General features: G+C 39.7%; 1 long non-coding RNA gene and 1 pseudogene across 5 annotated transcripts in view; one reads left to right on the forward strand and one right to left on the reverse strand.

Moving 5' to 3' along the window:
* The window catches only part of LOC118152797 (uncharacterized), a 189659-nt gene that overhangs the window by 76584 nt on the left and 94908 nt on the right, over positions 1 to 18167 (forward strand). The gene's annotated exons all lie outside the window — the stretch shown is intronic.
* LOC100401474 (calponin-3 pseudogene) lies at positions 11688 to 12679 on the reverse strand (annotated as a pseudogene).

An 18167-nucleotide genomic window follows, 5' to 3' on the forward strand; every position in this document is an offset into this window, starting at 1 on the left:
GCAGGATAGAGAAGACCTGAACACAAGTTAAAAACTTGACTTACTGGGTGTATATTGAGTCCTGTACGTAAGAACTCTAATAACGAAGGACCACATCATCTTCTCAAGAGTACATGCAGCATTTGCAAAAATTGAAATGGAGTAGTCCTTAAAGCAAGTCTAGCAAAACTTCAAAGAATTACTATCAGAAAGACATGGCATTTAATTATAAGGCGCATACTCATTACCAAAACAGAGGATAAAGTTAAAGCAGTAATTTGAGGAAAATAGAGGCAAATATATGAGAAAAGAAGGATTAAGAATTAGTGAATTACAGAGCCAACTAAAGTTAGGGAAAAAAGAAAACAGAATAAACTCATGAAAGTAGCAGGAATGAAAAAAATAAAAACAAAGAAAAGAGAAGAAATGAATGAAATAGTAAATAAAAATACACCAGAGAGATTTGACAATGTCAGAAGTTGGTTTTTTTTTTATATTATTTGGAAGGAACTCCGCTAGAGTGAAGTAACTTTCTATTACTGATTAAAGGCAGATCAGTAATCTTCAAAATCAATTTTATACACATCCAAAAAAATACTAGTCATTAACAACTATTTTCTATATTATAATTTTTACGACCTGATAATTGGCTGTAATATTACAGTTAAAAAAAATCAGTAACAAAATAGGATGTTACATCCAACACTGAGGGAAAAACAGAAGTTGGTTTTGTGAAAAACACTAACAATACAGATGCAGCTTCGTTGACTTTATAGAAATGAGAGATGACACAAGTAAACAGTTAGGAATTCAAAAAGGGATATACCCATGAGTACACGAGATATGATGAAAGAAAATTCTATAAAAAATTTCATGCCAGTAATTAGAATATTTAGATAAAAGGACGAATTTCTAGAAACATCTAACTAGCCAAAACCAGTTCAAGAAAAAATAGCATAAACAATCCTATAATGATTAATTAAAGATAAAATTAGTAGTTTAAAGTGTTTTCACAAAGAAACCCAGGCTGGGCAACATGGCAAAACCATGTCTGTATAAAAAACACGAGAATGAGCTGAGTGTGGTGGCACACGCCTGTGGTCCCTGTGACTCAGGAGGCTGAGGCTGGAGACTTGAGCCCAGGTGATCGAGGTTGCGCATTCAATCATAATCACACCACTGCACTCCAGCCTGGGTAACCAAGTGAGACCTTGCCAAAAGAAAAGCAACCCAGGCCCAGATCCTTGATATGGTGCATTTTACCAGTTTTTCAAGAAAGACATAATTATAATACCTCAGAAGTTCTTCTTTTTTTTTTTTTTAATTTTTTATTGGATTTTAGGTTTTGGGGTACATGAGCAGAGCATGCAAGACAGTTGCGTAGGTACGCACATGGCAGTGTGCTTTGCTTTGCTTCTCCCCCTCACCCACATTTGGCATTTCTCCCCAGGCTATCCCTCCTTACCTCCCCCTCCCACTGGCCCTCCCCTTTTCCCCCCAATAGACCCCAGTGTTTAGTACTCCCCTTTCTGTGTCCATTTGTTCTCATTTTTCATCACCCGCCTATGAGTGAGAATATGCGGTGTTTCATTTTCTGTTCTTGTGTCAGTTTGCTGAGGATGATGTTCTCCAGATTCATCCATGTCCCTACAAACGACACAAACTCATCATTTCTGATTGCTGCATAATATTCCATGGTGTATATGTGCCACATTTTTCCAATCCAGTCTATTATCAATGGGCATTTTGGTTGATTCCAGGTCTTTGCTATTGTAAACAGTGCTGCAATGAACATTCGTGTACATGTGTCCTTATAGTAGAACGATTTATAGTCATTTGGATATATACCCAGTAATGGGATTGCTGGGTCAAATGGAATTTCTATTTCTAAGGCCTTGAGGAATCGCCACACTGTCTTCCACAATGGTTGAACTAATTTACACTCCCATCAACAGTGTAAAAGTGTTCCTTTTTCTCCACATCCTCAGAATGTGAAAAATTTTTTGCAGTTTACCCATCTGACAAAGGGCTGATATCCAGAATTTACAAAGAACTCAAACAGATTTACAGAAAAAAAACAAACAAGCCCATTCAAAAGTGGGCAAAGGATATGAACAGACACTTTACGAAAGAAGACATATATGAGGCCAACAATCATATGAAAAAATGCTCATCGTCACTGGTCATCAGAGAGATGCAAATCAAAACCACACTGAGATACCATCTCACGCCAGTTAGAATGGCGATCATTAAAAAATCTGGAGACAACAGAAGTTCTTCTTGAGAGTTAGCAAAAGAGGAACTTTACTTTCTGAGGCTACTATCATCTTGATCCAAAACAAGGCAAAAATAATATGAACTTACTTATGAACATTGTGACAATATCGTAAATCAAATATTGGTAAATTAAATCCAGCAATGTATAAAAACCATGGTCACATTGGGTTATATTGAGATAAAAATGGGTTTAAAAATAGAAAATTATTTTATTGCAGTTTCAATCACCAGAGAAGAGGAGAAGAGCATTAAGGTCATCTCAACAGATGCACACAAAGCACTTGACAGTGTTCAACATCTATTCATAATTACCATTACTGCCAACATAATTTGCAAATTCAATGCAAGCTAGATTTATAAGCTGATATTTGTAGATTTATAAGCAATGCCGATTCTAAAATGTATGCAGAAAAGCAAATATCCAACAATATCAGAAATTCCTGAACAAGTTAAAGGTGCAGGTGGGGAACCTGCCTTATCAGACATCAAGGTTTAATATAAAGCTCTAATAATTATTGTAATCCAGTATTGCCTCAGATCTACAGACATATAGACCAATGGGACAGAGCTGGAAACAGATCCCATTCATAGGAATGTGAGTTGCCCAGTGAAGAAAGAATGGACTATCCCATAAATGGTGTGGAGGTAATTGGCTGTTTATGAGGAAAAATGGAAACTGGATTCCTTCATCACACCATACACTAAAATCATTTCCACATGGATTACAGACCTTTAGAAAAAAATTAGGAGAACGTCCTTATGTTCTTGCAATAGAAAGGATTTCTTAACAAGACAAGACATGAATACCATGAGGAAGAGGATGATATATTTAATCACAGAGAAACAGGGCCAGAGCATGCATGGGCCTGTAGGGTCAAGAAAGGGACTTGGTTGTCTTGCTTGGAAAGACAGTGGAGGGTTTTGAGCAAGAGTATAACATATTATATTTTTTTTCAGACGGAGTCTCGCTCTGTTGCTCTGTTGCCAGGCTGGAGTGCAGTGATGCAATCTCAGCTCACTGCAACCTCTGCCTCCCTGGTTCAAGTGATTCTCCTGCCTCAATCTCCTGGGTAGCTGGGATTACAGGCACATGCCATCACACCCAGCTAGTTTTTACATTTTTAGTAGAGATGGAGTTTCACCATATTGGCCATGATGGTTTCGATCTCTTGACCTCGTGATCCGCCTGCCTTGGCCTCCTAAAGTGCAGGGATTACAGGCACAAGCCACCATGCCAGGCCATGTTTTACACTTTTAAGAACCACTTTGGCTGCTTTGTGGATAATAGACTGTAGGAGGCAGGAATGGAGGACTGAAACTAGCTAGTAAGAAGTCTCTTAAATTGTGAATGGGAGTTCACTCATAATTTGGCTTTCTGTTTGTCTATTTTTGGTGTATAGGAATGCTTGTGATTTTTGCACATTGATTTTGTATCCTGAGACTGCTGAAGTTGCTTATCAGCTTAAGATTTTGGGCTGAGACAATGGGGTTTTCTAAATATACAATCATGTCATCTGTAAACTCTCATTCACAATCACTACAAAAAGAATAAAATACCTAGAAACACAACTAACAAGGAATGTGAAGGACCTCTTCAAGGAGAACTACAAAACACTGCTTAAGGAAATAAGAGACAACACAAACAGATGGAAAAACATCCCACACTCATGATTAGGAAGACTCAATATCGTGAAAATAGCCATATTGCCCAAAGTAATTTATAGATTCAATGCTATCACCATCAAGCTACCAATGACTTCACAGAATTGGAAAAAAACACCTTAAATTTAATATGGAACCAAAAAAGAGCCTGCATAGCCAAGGCAATCCTAAGCAAAAAATACCAAGCTGGATGCATCACACTACCTGACTTCAAACTATACTACAAGACTACAGCAATCGAAACAGCATGGTACTGGTACCAAAACAGAGATATAGACCAATGGAACAGAACAGAGGCCTCAGAAAGAAAGCCACACAACTACAACCATCTGATCTTTGACAAACCAGATGAAAACAAGCAACAGGGAAAGGATTCCCTGTTTAATAAATGGTGTTGGGAAAATTGGCTAGCCATATACAGAAAGCTGAAACTGTATCCCTTCCTTACACCTTGTACAAAAATTAATTCGAAATGGTTAAAGATTTAAACATGAGACCTAACACCATAAAAACTCTAGAATAAAACCTAGGCAATACCTTTCAGAACATAGGCATGGGCAAGGACTTCATGACTAAAACACCAAAAGCAATGGCAACAAAAGCCAAAATAGATGGATGGGATGTAATTAAACTTAAGAGCTTTATGCACAGCAAAAGAAACTATCAATAGAGTGAATTGGCAACCAACAGAATGGGAAAAAAATTTTGCAATCTACCGTCTGATAAAGGGTTACTATCTAGAATCTATGGGAAACTTAAATTTACAAGAAAAAAAAAACAAACAACCCCATCAAAAAGTGGGCAAAGGATATGAACAGACACTTTTCAAAAGAAGACATTTATGCAGCCAACAAACCTGAAAAAAAGCTCATCATCACTGGTTATTAGAGAAATGCAAATCAAAACCACATTGAGATACCACTTCACACCAGTTAGAATGGTGATCATTAAAAAATCAGGAGACAGAGGGGAGAGCCAAGTTGGCTGAATAGGAACAGCTCTGGAGTGCAGTTCCCAGTGAGAGCAATGCAGAAGGTGAGTGATCACTGCATTTCCAAACAAGTTTTTACCACCCACAGACCATGGGATTCCCGGCCAAAAAGCGCCACAAGTTTCCAGAATGGCTGTTTCAGCCAGCGTCATGGGTTTCTCCACAAAAACTCACACAAATCTGGGTGGCCGTTTCAACTGGTGCCTGTAACGCCTGGGAGACAGAGCAACCCATTCAACTGAAAAAGACGGTGCTGAAAACAGGGAGCCAGGTGATCTGGCTTGGCGGGTCCCACCCCCACAAAGACTAGCAATCTGAAATGCTCTGGATTGAGAGTTTTGCAGCAAGCCCAACTGGACCCAGGACAGTCCAGCTTGGTTGGGGGAAGGGTGTCTGCCATTACTGAAGCAGTCCACCACTACTGAGGCAGTCTGCCATTACTGAGAGAATCCGCCAGTACCAAGGCAGTTTTAACCATACCTATGTAAACAAAATCGCAATGAAGTCTACACAGCAGCTGGTCAGAGCCCATGGCAGCTCAGTAACAACTCTGCTGACAGGCTGTGACTAGGCTACCTCCTTGCTGGGCAGGACATCTCTGAAAAAAGGCAGCAGCATGTCAGGAACTTATAAATAAAGCCCCACCTTCCCAGGACAGGGCACCCAAGAAAAGAGGCAGTTCTGAGTTCTGCTGCAGCAGATTTAAATGTACCTACCCAGCAGCTCTGAATGGAACAATGGAACTCCCAGCACAGCACTTGAGTTCTGATAAGGGACAGACTGTCTCCTCAAGCAGTTTCCCCACTCTCTTAAACCCAAAAAGACACCTTATAAAGGAGAGCTCAGGCTGACATCTGGTGGGTATCCTTCTGGGAAGAAGATAACAGAAGAAGAAACTGGCAGCAATCCTTACTGTTCTGCAGCCCCCACAGGTGATCCCCAGGCAAGCAGGGTCTGGAGTGGTCCTCCAGCAGTCCTGCAGCAGAGGTGTCTGACTGTTAGAAGGAAAATTAAAAGGAGAAAGAAATAGCTTCAACATCAACAAAAAGGACATCTACTCAGAGACCCCATCTGAAAGTCAACAACTGCAAAGACCACAGGTAGATAAAACCATGAAGATGGGAAGAAACCAGTGCAAAAAGGATGAAAACACCCAAAACCAGAGTGCCTCTCCTCCTCCAAAGATCACTCCTCACCAGCAAGGGAACAAAACTGGATGGAGAATGAGTCTGATGAATTGAGAGAAACACGTAATAACAACCTTCTCTGAGCTAAAAGAACATGTTCTAACCCAATGCAAAGAAACTAAGAACCTTGATAAAAGTTAGAAAAAAGTGCTAACTGGAATAAACAGCTTAGAGAAGAACATAAACAACTTGATGGAACTGAAAAACACAGCGTGAGAACATCATGAAGCATACACAAGTTTCAATAGCCAAACTGACCAAGCAGAAGAAAGGATATCAGAGATTGAATATCAACTCAAGAAAATAAAACGAGAAGGCAAGATTTGAGAAAAAAGACTGAAAAGAATGAATAAAGAAATATGGGATTATGTGAAAAGACCCAATTTACATTTGATAGGTGTACCTGAATGTGACAGAATGAATCCAAGCTGGAAAACACTCTTCAGGATATTATCCAGCAGAACTTCCCCAACCTAGCAAGGCAGGCCAACATTCAAGTCCAGGAAATACAGAGAATATCACAAAGATAGTCCTCAAGAAGAGCAACCCAAAGGCACATAATCATCAGATTGTTGAAATGAAGGAAAAAATGCTAAGGGCAGCCATAGAGAAAGGTTGGGTTATCCACAAAGAGAAGCCTATCAGACTCACAGGGGATCTCATGGCAGAAAACCTATAAGCCAGAAGAGAGTGGGGGCCAATATTCAACATACCTAAATAAAAGAACTATTAACCTAAAAATTTTTTTTTTTTGGTGAAAAAGAAAATTAGCTTTATTTGAGAAGTCAGCAATGAGTTTGAGATCAACCTAGAATTTCATATCCAGCCAAACTAAGCTTCATAAGTGAAGGAGAAAGAAAATCCATTATGGACAAGCAATTGCTCAGAAATTTCATCACCACCAGGACTGCCTTACAAGAACTCCTGAAAGAAGCACTAAACAAGGAAAGAAACAACCAGTACCAGCCACTCCAAAAACATTTGATCCAGCAATCCCATTACTGGGTATATACCCAAAGGATTATAAATAATTCTATTATAAAGACATATGCACAGGTATGTTCATTACAACACTGTTTACAATAGCAGAAACTTGGAACCAACCCAAATGCCCATCAATGGTAGACTGGATAAAGAAAATATGGCACATATACACCACGGAATACTATGCGGCCATAAAAAAGGAGGAGTTCATCTCCTTTGCAGGGACATGAATGAAATTGGAAATCATCATTCTCAGCAGACTGACACAAGAACAGAAAACCAAACACTGCATGTTCTCACTCATATGTGGGTGTTGAACAATGAGAACATATGGACATAGGGAGTGGAACATCACACACTGGGGCCTGAGGGGTGGGGGACTAGGAGGGGGAATAGCAGGGAGGATTGGGGAGGGATAGCATTAGGAGAACTACCTAATGTAGATGACTGAGTGTTGGATGCAGCAAACCACAACCATGGCACATGTACACCTATGTAACAAACCTGCACGATCTGTACATGTACCCCAGAACTTAAAGTTATAATAGAAAAAAAAGTCTATTACTGCAGCCTAGTCATGAGCTCTTGGATAAGGGTGGTTATGGTGGAGATAGACAGGATGGATTCAGAATATATTTTGTAAGAGGAACTGATAAAGTAGGCATAGATTTTAACTGAATGAACTGAATCAAAGGCAAATCTGAAGATTTTTGGCCTGAGCAATTGGGCAGCTGTGATGCTATTTACTGAAATGGAGAACCCAAGGAAGGAACTATTTAAGGGGCAGCAGAGAAAGGATCCAGGAATTCTGTCTTGCCTTTCAGCGAGCCAGTTGGCTTGGTAAAGAAGGCATTTAGATGCACAAATACGGAGCTTAGGTCAGGAGTGGCAATACATAAATCTGGAGACTCATCAGTATATAGATGGTATTTATAGACATAAACTAGGTAATTTCGGGCCATGCCACAAAGGATCTATGTGTCAAATGAAAGCATTTACTCAACCTGGAATATTTATATGCTCAAAAAAAATTTGATGATTAAAAATTTTTGAGACTACTTGTATTAGATATTGCAACACTGTTTACAGTATATTACTTTCTTACAATTTAGTAAATGAACAAATAAAATTAATACTTTGTCTAGTGTTTCTTATTAATGAATATTGAATTGTCTTAGCATTTTGCATTTGGTAATAGAGAACAGCATGCAGAGTGGAGAGAACAGGGTTTTCGTGCTTGCTCTGCTGCGTCTAAGTTGTGAAAGCTGGAGTAAGTTGTTAATCCCTTTTTCTTACAGATTTCTCAAGGGTGTTGGACTAAATGCCTTTTAAGATTATATGATTACTGGGAGGCCAAGGTGGGCAGATCACGAGGTCAAGAGATCGAGACCATCCTGGCCAACATGGTGAAACCCCGTCTCTACTAAAAAAAAAAAATACAAAAAAATTAGCTGGGCATGGTAGCATGTGCCTGTAGTCCCAGCTACTTGGGAGGCTGAGGCAGAAGGATTGCTTGAACCCGGGAGGCAGAGGTTGCAGTGAGCCGAGGTCATGCCATTGCACTCCAGCCTGGGACCTGGTGATGGAGTGAGACTCTGTCTCAAAAAAAAAAAAAAAAAAAGATTATATGATTACAATGGAAAGGGCATTATAAAAAACATTCTTGGGAGTGGGGCGGTGGCTCATGCCTGCAATCCCAGCACTTTGGGAGGCTGAGGCGGGTGAATCACGAGGTCAGGAGTTCAAAACCAGCCTGGCTAAGATGGTGAAATCCCATCTCTACTAAACAGACAAACAAACAACAAAAACAAAAATTAGCCGGGCATGGTGACAGGTGTCTGTACTCCCAGCTACTTGGAAGGCTGAGGCAGGTGAATAGATTGAACCTGGGCAGCAGAGGTTGCAGTGGGCTCCACACCACTGCACTCCAGCCTGGGCAACAAAGTGAGACTGTCAAAAAAAAAATTCTTGGTAGCAACATTAGCATTTCTGTTACAAGAAACGGACTTTGTTAAAAAAAAAAAAAAGTAACAACAAATCACATGGTGTTAGGAGGAGAAAGGGATATAGAAGAGCTAAATGTTCTGCACTTGCAATCAGCAGGATTTAGAAATTGAGAGGAGAGAGAGGAGAAAGAGAGGGAAGTTAGCAAGATGCTGAAGGGGCAGAAGCTTCATTGGGGTTGGTGTGACCAGTAATACCCTGGCAGGGAGGTGAGTCAAAGTGGTTTTGGAACCAGGTTATACTATGTTCATCTGTTGTTTGAATTGCTACAACGTAAATTTCTTTGATCTTCTCCAACCGCCTGTATAAAGTCTGCCAAATGGGGTATTGGTGTGAACATGGGCTTTACCTATTGCTTGTTTTCTGAATTTTGTTTGTTTGGGAGAAAATGAAGGAAAGCCATTTCCATATCTAGAATCATTTGGTACAGAACAGAAGCAGCTTATAGAGGACTATGCTAGGATTCACATTTATATCCAATTCAGTAGAAATAGGAACGTGCAGTCAGGGGTAACCATAAGAACATGAGGCTCCTCTGGGAAGCCCCAGCCATCGACTGGCAGAATGCCAGACTGTCTGCAAATCTTGGTACCGGCATTTAATCCAAGGGAGTTAAAAGATCAGGGTGACCCTTAGCTCTCACTGGCCCTTATTGGCCCTCTAAGAACAAAACTGGTAGATTCTGAACAATTCTGAGTATTCCACCAGTTCTTCATATAATACTTACGTTGCTATGACAGATTTCTTTGCATTATTTGAGGCAATTCCATCTATGTATTTTTCTACTTTTGACTGGTATTTATATAAAGGGATTCTTAAAACCATTTTTACTTAGTCATTTATATTTTAATCTAGCTTTTAATAGGAAATTGTGGAGAAACAGAACATGAGTTTAAAGCATGCTCGTATTCACAAGTGAGTCACACGCTAAAACAAGATATTTCTCTCTCTCTCTCTTATTTTTTTTTGAGACAAGGAGGGTCTCTCTGTCACCCAGGCAGGAGTGCAGTGGTGCGATCATGGCTCACTGCAGCCTCCACCTTCTGGACTCAAGCGATCCTTTTATCTTAATCTCCTGCACAGCTGGGACTACAGGTGTGCAGAACCACACCTGGCTAGTTTATTATTTGCATCTTTTTCTAAGAGATGGGTTTCCCCATGCTGCCCAGGCTAGCCTCCAGCTCCTGGGCAAGCAATCCTCCTGCCTTAGCCTCCCAAAATGCTGGGATTATAGGCATGAGCAACCACATCCAGTAAACCAGGATATTTTCTAATGCAGAAGAAGGAAGAATTATATTTATGTTTTTCTTATGCAAGAATTTTTTTTTGTTTGTTTATCTCTACAGAATGACAAGGAACTATTCAGCATGAAGAGGAAAAAAGACAAAAACTTGATTTTATTGGAAAAATTGTTGGGGGGTAACCTAAGTTTCAAATTTTCCTCTTAGTAATTAGATCTATTGTCCAATTTTCCCCTAATTATTCTAAAATAAAGATTTGAAAACTCACGATTAACATTTTTAATTATTTTATTTTTTGAATGTTCAAACAAAATTTATATATAAAAAAATGTAGTGTGGGCCAGGCATGGTGGCTCATGACTGTAATCCCAGCACTTTGGGAGGCTGAAGGGGACGGATCACTTGAGGTCAGGAGTTGGAGCCAGCCTGGCTAACATGGTGAAACCTTGTTTCTACCTAAAATACAAAAAATTAGCCAGGCGTAGTGATGCGCACCTGTAATCCCAGCTATTTAGGAGGCTGGGGCAGGAGAATTGCTTGAAACTGGGAAGTGGAGGTTGTAGTGAACTGATATCACGCCACTGCACTCCAGCGTGGGCAACAAGAGTGAATCCCCATCTCGAAAAAAAAAAAAAGATAGTGTGATAAGTTCATGCTGAGACATTCAGCAGTCAATACAGCTGAAGGATACAGAGCAGCTCCACACTGATACACTAGCAAGATCATGAAGAGCAATGCACCACGCAGATCTAACTATCTGCAGGCCATTTCATACATGCTTCTTTAGAGACACCACTCTGAAAACATCTGGTCAGCTAAGGAAGAGTACGAGTACATATATAATCATAAACGCACACTGATCATGACTTCATTTAAAAATCAGCAAACAATATGGTGACAACATTGATATGTAAATTTCTAAAATGTTGATTCTTAGGTTTAGTTGGCAAAGACCACATTTAGAAATAAGGATGAGTTTCGTGTTCCAGGTAGAAATCAGATACACTAAACTGTCCAAAAATAATAGTTTCCTATTGTTTGAAAATACCAGTTTAAGATTGTAAAATGCATAAATCTTTAATAGAAGAATTGACTGTGCAGGAGTTCTCCCGTTTCACAGTATTCCTTTTTATTTCAAATGCTAGTTATTCGTTATGCTGTAGGATTTAACTATTACAACAAGAAAAGGCAACTATTTAGGGAAGAGGCAGATAAAGGAAAAAGGAATGCATGCAAGGCATTTTTTAAAGGTGCAATAAGCTTAATAGTGTTTTTGGAAGACAAGAAAAAAATTATTTAAGGCTAGCTTGGTTCTCGTTGAATGACAACAGTGGACTAAATACTGAGTTCTTTTCTGTGAATCTAGTAATCAATGCCTTGGCCGCCATATTGGTAAGGTCTAGGGCAGTCACCATGGTACCCGCCCTGCCAGTCATCTGGGTATTCTGTGTGATAATCACTATTACTGATTTTCAAACCGTTTGTTTCTGTTCCTTGGTTTCTGTTGTGAATGATAGGTTCTGTCAGAGCAGCACAGTATTTGCGACCATATACTTGTCCCCCAAGCCCATGCACACCCATTCCTTTCTGGGAAGCCACTTTGTTGGTACCCATCTGTAGAGACATTGTAGAGTGATCTACTGGCTGTGATGTTTGCTTCTGATAGCAGATGTCAGAAGCAAACATCTGCTAGCATCCCCGCTTGGCTCTCTGCTTTGTTAGTGCCCATCTGCAGACAAATCGTGGTTTGGTCAAAGGGTTTGTCAGTTTGCATTTTGGGATCCTAAAGATGCCTGTAGTCCCGTAAGCTGACATACATGCCCGGCTGGCACTTTGTTGGTTCCCATCTGCAATCCAATGACCATTTATCCAGCTTTTAATTTTCCTTCACCCTAATGTCTTGTTTTTCTGCATATTTAACCCTGATATCCATGGTTGTGTCCTTTGTGCTTGCCAGACCTATTAAGGCCACCAGAGTAGTCTGAACCTGGGTCATGTTTCCATTCTAAAAAGATCACTTACTTTAATTGTGTCATGTGGCTTCATACCATAAGCCTGAATAGCTTTAGCAAAGTTGCCAATATTCTCAGCCGAGGCCAGTTTAATAAGGTCTAATTGATCTTCTTCACTGGGCCTGCCTGCAGCTTGTTGATGAGTTCACAGAGGAGGATGCCATCCTTTATGCCCAGCTGGAGGTGAGTGCCAATGCTCCTGCCTGTCACCTCTGCTATCCAGTTGTGAAGATCTTCTGTTTGATGATCCTCTTTGGAAGCAATCTTGCTCTTGACTTTGGCCAAGAGCTGGTAGGAAGGAGCCTTGTTGAAGTGGGCCATGGTAGTTTGTGTGGTGGGAAGAGGCTGCGCTCAGGAGTCCAGGGTCTCTCGCGCTTGGCTTCCCAGCTCCTGGTCCGGATGCTCTGAGTTGGCTCTCCTGGGCACCTGGGTCCCACCGGGTTTGCAGACGCCCAGGCTGCTCCAGATACCACTGGCTGCATTGGTCTCTACCTGCATGGTGGCTCCCTACAAATTCAACTTTTTATTTTGCTTAAGAACACTTTTCTTTTTTTGTGAGGGATGTAAAAATAAAAATATGCCTCCTAGTTACTCCTCGGTTATCTGTTAGTCTGTGGAACAAGGGCAGTTGAGAAAAGAGCAAAAACTGGTCGGAGGCTGCACGCTGAGCTGCTTATGTGGGGGAGTCTGGTCTGTAAGAATTCCAGCTCAGGGGCTGGAAGGGCCAGGGGTGAGGTCTTTAGAATGGTGGAGAAGAGGACAGGTGCCAGAAGACGGAAGGGCAAATGTAGTCTTAATTTTTCTTAAAAGTGGGAAAAGATAGAGTTTGCTTACGGATACAAGGGAGTTCATCACGTTTCTCTTTCAGCTACTTTTAAAAACTTGTATTCCATGTGTTGTCCCGCCATTGCTTTTCTTTTTTTTCTTCTTTTTTATTTTTGTTTTTTAAGAGACCAGGGCAGAGCGCGAACGCAGTCCCCATTGCTTTTTAACCAATCTAATGTGGTTGTGAGTGCAGGGTCTGGGCAGGAGGCCTGTGCTGGACTTTCAGGCCCACTATGTATTGTCTGTGACACATTTGCACTTCAGTTTCCCTATCTGTAAAATGGGTATGATAGTGTCCCCCACATCAGGCTGTTGTGGGGAATTAGGGAATTAGGAAGAACAGAACATATCTGGCAGTGACTGGCACATTGTAAGCACTATACAATTATACGTGGAGAAAACCCAGAGACTTTTATTGGATATTTAGGTGTTCCCCTGTGTTTTTTTTTTCTTTATTTTTATTTTTCATTTTTTGATAAGCATAATGTTGTGATGAACATTTGTTTACAAAAGTCTTTGAAAACGTTTCTGGTAATTTTCTTAAGATAAATTCTTAGCTATGAAAACATTTGGTAAAAAGTACGTACAATTTTAAGACTTTTGAATTTTATTCCAAACTGACTAACAGAAAAGCTTTTCCCACCCTTCCTAGCAGTGAAACAGTAGGCATTTCCATTGGAAAAAAAGTTGTGTGTGTGTGTGTGTGTGTGTGTGTGTGTGTGTGTGTGTCCCAATTTGCTGAGATGTGGGGATGTGGAAATAGTATTTCACTGTTGTTTTAATTTGCATTTATTTGATTAAGGCTCTTGACTTGATTAATGGTTTGAGCCATTCTTGTGTAATTCTAGTCCAGCAAGTTAGCCACTCCTATTATTGCAGGCGGCTCTCTCATTTCTCTCACTGGTGAATATAGATCACCAGTCCTTTCAACCATTTATCATAGGAAATAGTTTTCAGAATAGGTTGCTCTATTCTGAATGTGTTCTAGTTTGTCATTGTGCCTCTTAAAAATGGCTCGGGAATCGAACATGTGTGGTAGACCAGCTGTTATGTGTGCCAAGGAATAGGACGGTTCAATTATAACGTGTTTTTCTTTGGAGAATCCATTAGTGTGCAGTTCCCTTTGAGTTTCTATTGAATCTCGCAGTGATTTAGAGCGGATTTAGGCCAGAGTAGTTTTGACTAAAGGACTATTTCTTAAAATTATTTTTGAAATGGCTGTTTTTCCTTTAACTAATGCTGTTCTGTGACCACACGGTAAAACTAGAGCCATTTGGGCTCTGGATTCCCTACTTCCATTAGTGTGGCACTGGGTTATATTACCTAATTTAGCAGCCATATTATGCTTTGCTTCCTAAAATGTTGATGGTTAATGGAATGGATTCTTTCAGTGTAAAATGACTGAGACATGCATAAGAAGAATGGGGGTGGCTGGCTCTGATTCGGAGAGATTAGCTCAGCTAATGAACAACCTCGGAAAGAGAGAATGGGAGCCTTTTTAGTGTTTTGTTGATTGCTCTTCTGTTGCATCAAAGAGATATTAATACCACTGTTGTTTTAAAGCCTTTAAAAATGCATACACCCCATGGTAATTAATGTCCTATGCTCATTCATTTTATTTACTTGCAAAACTCAAGAATAAAGATGGTGGACTTGTGAAATATTTTGAGAGACAATAAATATTCCACACTTATGTATGAAGCTGACTCATGCATTCTATATGTTTTATTCCATTTATTATAAGCTATGGAAGCTATTATGACCTTTGATGAGGCTAAATTCGAGTGTTACTGCTGGAGTTGGGTAACGGGACTTAGAGGCGGCTGGTGGGAAGGTAGGAATTGTGAGCAGAGACGAGGCATCTAATTTGATGCTGAGGATTAAGATTGTAAGAACTGTCTATCTCTGGAGCAGAGATGGAGCACAAATGGAAGAGACAGCTCTTGCTGAGTCCAGTGGGGTCTGGTATGGAGGGGTGAGATGACGTAAAGGCGTCAGCAAACAAATTCACTTGGATGGGGTTTCCCATTGGTGGTCAACCAGTGTCTAGCTCTATGGTTGAAGCTACTGATTCGCCCAGTAGTTTTGTGATGTTATGAGATGATACCTAACAGGTATGAATCTGAAGTGAGCTAAATTGACATATCTCTAGGATGGGGGACAAAAGAGGAATGGGCATAGTAATGGAGAATTGTGATCTTAATCAACCAGAGGATCAAACTCACTAAGTGAAGTGCAGTTGGATTACTCTTACCTGCTATTCTCAGGATAATTCTTTAATAATGTGACATAATTTGAAAGCACTTGTCAGTTTTACAGGTAAAAAAATCTTAATCCAAACCGGGATTCACAACTGTGTATAAAAATACACTGATGCATAAACTAAACAGAATCATACTTTAAACTTTAGGAGAAGACACAGTTTTACCTTTCATTAAATACTCTGCCAACCATGTTCTCTGGGTAAAATTCTCCTGACATGGATGAACTTTTGCATTGCAAGTATGTTTCCTCCCATGTTTCACTGCATATTTTTCTGATACACACAGATGCTTTAAACTTTTTGTTATATCTTACTCATAGAACACAGAGGTTGCATTCAGCAATTGCAAATGCCGTTTTGTTGGTGGAATTCTGACTTTGACACATCAGCATTCCCTAATTGCCTGTGGAGTTCAAGAAAGTAGAATGGTTTCTATATCTTTATAGTGGCTTACCTGGATTTTGCAAACTCATAGATTCAAAATGTGCTATCATATGAAACAACTAAGTAAGGGATAGCAGAGGAAACATAAAATGAATTTAATGTAATTGCCACAGCCCTTGAGACCCCCTACTTTCTAGGAAGAAGTTTCTGGAACACACTGTACCTTTCTATGGCCTATCTGCTTGGAGATGCTTGCTCTGGTGTTGGGTTTGCCAGAACATTCTTTTAAAAGGAGCTAGCTTCCCTGCTGAACAGGGGTGTTAATTTTTCATGGACTTACACTGTGATGAGAAGCATAAAAAGAATGAGAAAGCTTTAGAAAAATAGCATTGAAACAAAATAAAAGAAGTTCTTCTCTGGTTATACACAGAAAATGGAGACTGTTGCTGAAATTTTGCTTGTTATCAGAGACAAAAGTTAAATACAGAACAATTTAATGCAATTAACTCTTCAATTTGAATTTCCTGGGAAAGGAAGAAAGATTTTGCCAAGTCTAACCCATTTATAATCATATTAAATTCCACTTGTAGGCTACAAATAATCACATTTTCACTCTGACAGGCAATTCTGCTTGGTAAAGAGTAGCTTAACCCAGGGTAGGTGCCTGCAATGACCCGAGGTAAGTCACTGGCCATATGAACCTCTGATTCTCCACCTGTGAAACAAGGGAATCTTAAAAGCTTTCTCCTGTTATAGAGTTATCCAAATTTACATCAAAAAGTTTTATCATTTAGAACAGTATTCTTCACATTAAATCTGGATTTGCTGCTGTTTTCATAGAAACAATACTAATATTCACTTTTTTCTTTCTGCTTCTTGATATTTAATCTTACACAAAAAACTGATTTTTTCCCTGTTTCTTAATAGTTACATACCTATAGTCAACATGTCCCAAATAACTATTCAGTCTGCTAAAAATGATTTAAAGTTAATTAGCTAGAACTTGATCTGCAAATATATAAAAGCCAAAGCCACATTGGTTCTTTTTGCCATCTGGTTTGCCTTTCATTTTTTGGAGCACGGAACACCAATTGAAGTGATTATGCCCATCAGTTTGTGATAAGTGATCCTCACTGGTTATGGCACTGAGGGCTGTGGTAGGGAGCTTCTAAGATGGTCCCCAGTAGTCACCACATCCTGGTCCTCATTTCCCCAGGTAATACTCTCCCTTTAAGTGTGGGCTGGACCTAGTGACTTGCTTCTAATAAATTGAATACAGCAAACATGAGACCATGACTTATCTTGTACACACTCTCCTGCTCTGTCACTTAGTCTGAGGAATCAAGCGGCTGTGCTGTGGGCTGCCCTATAAAGAGGCTCATATGGCCAGGAACCAACAACTATGAAAAACTCAGGCCTTGAGTCCAACAGCCCACAAGGAACTAAATCCTGCTGCTGTTAATCACATGAGTGAGCTTGACAGTGGATCCTCAGATTGCCATATGAACTTTCAGATGAGACTGCAGCCCAGCCCTGGAAGGGAGTCATCTGAGAGACCATGAATCAGAAGCATCCAGCTAAGCCATGCCTGGATTCCCAACCCATACAAACTTTGAGATAATAAATGTTTATTGTTGCAAAGCTACTACAGGCCAGGCGTGATGGCACATGCCTATAATTTAGCACTTTAGGAGGTCAAGGTGGCAGGATCACTTGAAGCCAGGAGTTCGAGATCAGCCTAGGCAACAAATAGGGACCCCAATTCTATAAAAAAAATGCTACTACATTTTAGGATAATACATTATGTAGCAACAACCAATATAAGTACCAAATTTTTAATTAATTCTTTTTCTTTTTCATGCCCCAATCCTGCTAACATTCTTGTATCCCACTTAAGCACACACTGTAATGTTTTTAATACTTTTCCTTAAATATATATGAATCATTGGAAAGTTAGTAATGTTGTCTTGTGTTTACATTCTTTATTTACATAAATGGCACTGAGTTATCAACCTTATTTTATGTTTTAACTTTTAGTATTTCACTCCATGTTTTTGAGGTTTATTCAAATTTCTTATCTAGGTATAGCTTACTACTTCTGATTATTAGCTAACATTTCATCAGAGTCATTTTACTCATCCATGTTCCAAGTGTGGACACTTATGAAACCTCCAGGAACTTGATACCAGAAAACAATATTGCAATGAGAACAATCACATCTGTCCTCTTATGGATGTGCCTGTTCACATCTAGAAGTAGTGATTAATAGGACAATGAGTTGAGATTATGGATAATTAAGAAGTTTTAGTATTTCTACTGAAATTGGCTTAAGTAGTAAGAACCTAAATTGTCTCATGC

This window comes from Callithrix jacchus, chromosome 4, assembly GCF_049354715.1.
Source record: "Callithrix jacchus isolate 240 chromosome 4, calJac240_pri, whole genome shotgun sequence".
Taxonomy (NCBI): domain Eukaryota; kingdom Metazoa; phylum Chordata; class Mammalia; order Primates; family Cebidae; genus Callithrix; species Callithrix jacchus.